Below are 3,769 nucleotides of genomic sequence, written 5' to 3'. Positions count from 1 at the left end.
CCCGGGGACCCGCGGCCCAGCGCGCGTCGCAGCGGTGCGCGCTGCCGCCTTGCGCGGCCCCCCGGGCGGCCCTGGCTGGGTCCTGAGCGTCCCGACCGCGTTCCGAGAAGGTGACTCAGCGATGCGCTCGAGGGTCGAGAAACTCCGTTAAATTAAGAACGTGGGGAAGGAGCTGGAACGCCGTCACCCCCTCGCAGCGCCGCGGCCGCGATCTGGTCTCGGACCTCCGGGCCCCCACCCCCACTCCCCAGGAATCCGGCACGAGGAGGGGAGGACAGCACCGCAGCCGCAGTGCCGCGGTCACGCGACGCGGGGACGCGGGCGGCGGCGGCGGCGGCTCCGGGCGGGAGCCTGAGGACTGATCCAGCCCACCCGCCCCTCTCCTCCCCTCACCCCCTTCCCGCCCTTCCTTCCCCTCGGGCGCAGGCTATGGCCGAAGTCTGGGTTAGGCGCCTTAGAAAAAGCGGGACGCCGGTGGTGTTCCCTGAGATCTCAGCCTTGGAGGGAGGCGGCTCCGGAGAAGGCCAGGGCAGCCTCCCCCTCGCCCCCATCAGGCCTGAAGAGCCTCTGCTTTAAACCTTGGAGTCTGGTGGGAAACTGAGGCACAGGGAGGGGAAGATGTGGCTGTGCGGGAGTCCACGGTGAGAAAGCTCGCCTGCTGCGGGTCCCGCTCTCCCTCCGGGCGCCCCAGGCTGGAGCCCCGCCGGAGTGGCTGGGAGGCTGGGGGAGGCGGGGTTGACCAGAAATCTTGCGGGTGAGGGGAGGCGGGGCAGCCTGCTGGGTCCTTTATCCGGCCTCCCCGGGGCGCAGGGGGAGGGAGGTGAAGGGCAAAGCCTTCTGGCCCTGATTCCAGTCTGCACAATGCTCCTCTGTCCTGCCTGGCGCCTCTTCCCCTGCCCCCCTCACCTCCACGGCCTCCGCTGTAACCCCCCTCATTCTTGTCATTCACCTCCCGGCTCCCAGGCCGCCTCTCTCCAGCCTCTCTCTAAAGAACCTGATCTGTCCGCAGAAACTCACCCATCAGCATCCCTGGCCCAAGAGACAGGGGTGGGCAAGAACAGGATGCTTGGGGGCCTTTGACAACCGAGGGGAACCCGAAACCTGAGAGGCGAGGGGTCCTGCCCAAGCTGTGAAACCAGTTCCCCACGGAAGTGAGCAGCCAACCCAGGACTGACCCACCAGCCTGGAAGACTGAGGCTACCCAGGCCTCTCGCTGCTGGAGGTCACTTGCCACAGAGCTGCCCCCGTGACCCGGCTGTGCAGGAGTCTCCCAGAGAAAGAAAACATCTTGAGGCCCTCCAGGCGTTCTCCCCAAGTCCTGATTAGCCAGCTAGCCCCGGGGCCCAGCAAGGCCCGCCAGGGGCTCAGCCTCCGGCTGGATCCGCCCTGGTCACCACTGGGTAGCTCGGCTTGAAGGTAATACCTTTCTCACGGGTGACAGAGACTGCGTCTGCATCTCTCCCCGCCACCTCTTCCTCCTTGCGGGCAGCCTCCCCAGGGAGGCACACCCGAGTGCCCCTCTTCTCCCGAGAAAGAAAGCAGGGACTTACCGGCCCGGCTCCAGCTCTCTGGAAACGTGGGGCCAAGGCCACCAGGTGGCCTACCTAAGACTTGCTTTTATTAGGATAGGATTCCCACCATCCCTCCGTCCCCTGAAGCCATCCTCCCTGGGAGACTGCAGCTCCCCAGCTGAATTGCAGAGCCTCGAGGCCTCCCTTGACCTTGAGTCCTTCCTGCCTGGGAGGCTCCGGGGGCAGGGAAGGGGAGGCGTCCAACTCTGCAAACTCCTCTTAAGACGTGTGTCCTAGGACAGCCCCAGAGGTGGCTTTCCGGTCCGGGAGTTTCCTAGATGCTCGTGACCGTGCCAGGCATTGTGGGTGGTGGGGTGTGCCCCCTGTGGGGACCCGGGAGGACAGACTGGTCACACAGGATTCTTGGCTGCTCACAGGGAGTGTTCGGAGTTTCTGTTTGTGCTGTAGTTTATCTGCCCCGAGCGTGTGGTGGGATGAGCTTAGCTCTCCCCTTCGGGCAGCCTCCTGGTCCTGGTGCGCTCCCTAGTGAAGGTTCTGGGTTCTGCCTTCCACCCTCACCTGCTGGCCTGCTGATTCCAGCGCCCTGACGCGGTGAGGAGCTTCTGGAACGCCCTCCGTGTGGGGGCCTGCGGGCCACGCCCACTCCACGCCCTTCAGATGCTGCTCCCGCCCCGCAGCTGAAGACCATTCTAGTTTCCTGGCGTCCTTGTCACAAAGGACCACCAGCTGGGTGGCTTCCCAGAACTCTACTGTCTCGCAGACCTGAAGGTCCCAAGTCTGAGATCAGTATGTTGGCAGGACCATTTCATTCCAAAGCCACCGGGGAGGCTCCGGCCCGGGGCCTGTCTCCCAGCTCTGCTCATTTCGTGGCGAACGTTGCTCTTCCTTGGCCTGGAGATGCATCCGCCCCTCTCTGCCCTCCATCTGCACAGGGCCTGCTTCCTGAGAAAGATCTGGCTGGATGTGTTTCTTTTTAATATTTTACTTATTTTTGAGAGAGAGTGAGTGTAAGACAGGCTCCAGGCTCTGAGCTGTCAGCACAGAGCCCGATGCGGGGCTCGAACCCACGAACTGTGAGATCGTGACCTGAGCCAAAGTCTGACGCTCAACTGATCGAGCCACCCAGGGGCCCCATAAATGTATCACATTTTCATTCAAAACAATGTACAAATACTGTGGGCACCTGGGTGGCTCAGTAGGTTGAGTGTCTGACTTAGGCTCGTCATGATCTCAGGGTTTGTGAGTTCAAGGCCCCCCTCGGGCTCTCTGCTATCAGCACAGAGCCAATTTCGATCCTCTTCCCCCTCTCTCTCTGCCTCTCCCTCGCCCACACTCTCTCAAAGATAAACACTTACAAAAATTCTTTTTAATGTTTATTTATTTTTGAGACAGAGAGACAGAGTGTGAGCAGGGGAGGGGCAGAGAGAGAGGGAGACGCAGAATCGGAAGCAGGCTCCAGGCTGCGAGCTGTCAGCACAGAGCCGGCGCGGGGCTCGAACTCACGTACTGTGAGATCATGACCTTGGTTTCAACTCAGGTCATGATCTCACAGTTTCGTGAGTTTAAGCCCCACACTGGGCTCTGTGCTGATAGCCTGGAGACTATTTCCCATTCTCTTTCCCCCCACCCTCGCTCTCTGCCCCTCCCCAACTTGCGCTGCTTCTTTCAAAATAAATAAACTTCAAAAACGTTTTTAAGGTCCAAATACTCGATGTCCTGAAATAGGGAGATAGTGCATGTCCATGTGGGTGTTGGTGGAAAGGGGTGTCTGGAAGCCGGAGCCACCCTTCTCCTGGCGTTGTCAGGGTGCCGTCTGTTGGGAGGGGTTGTTGATGTCTGCTGCACTTCTTGCACGCCAGGGCTTGCACACTGCTCCCTCGACTTCCAGATCTTACCTTACACCCTGACTTACGGCGTCTTTGGCTTCCTGAGAAGTTGGGTTTGTTTCCCAGCCCTTGCAAGAACAAGGCTGAGTTTTGTGCTAGTGTGTTAGATTCCTCCTGCTGCCCGGATTTACGGTCTCCCAGCTCCAGAGGTCAGAGGTCAGAGGTTTCGAATGGATCAGCAAGGCTGCGCTGCCTCGCCTGTCCCAGCTTCTAGAAGCCACGTGCATTGCTTTGCGCAGACCCTCTCTTTGGAAAGACACAGGTCTGAATCAAACTGACTCTGACCTTGGAGGCCTGTGTCAGCTTCTCAGACAGCCCTTGTAACGCCCAATCAGGAAAGACCAGCTAACA

Source organism: Suricata suricatta, chromosome 17 (assembly GCF_006229205.1).
Source record: "Suricata suricatta isolate VVHF042 chromosome 17, meerkat_22Aug2017_6uvM2_HiC, whole genome shotgun sequence".
Classification (NCBI taxonomy): Eukaryota; Metazoa; Chordata; class Mammalia; order Carnivora; family Herpestidae; genus Suricata; species Suricata suricatta.
The sequence above is the reverse complement of the archived record's forward strand: the minus strand, read 5'-3'. Positions refer to the sequence as shown.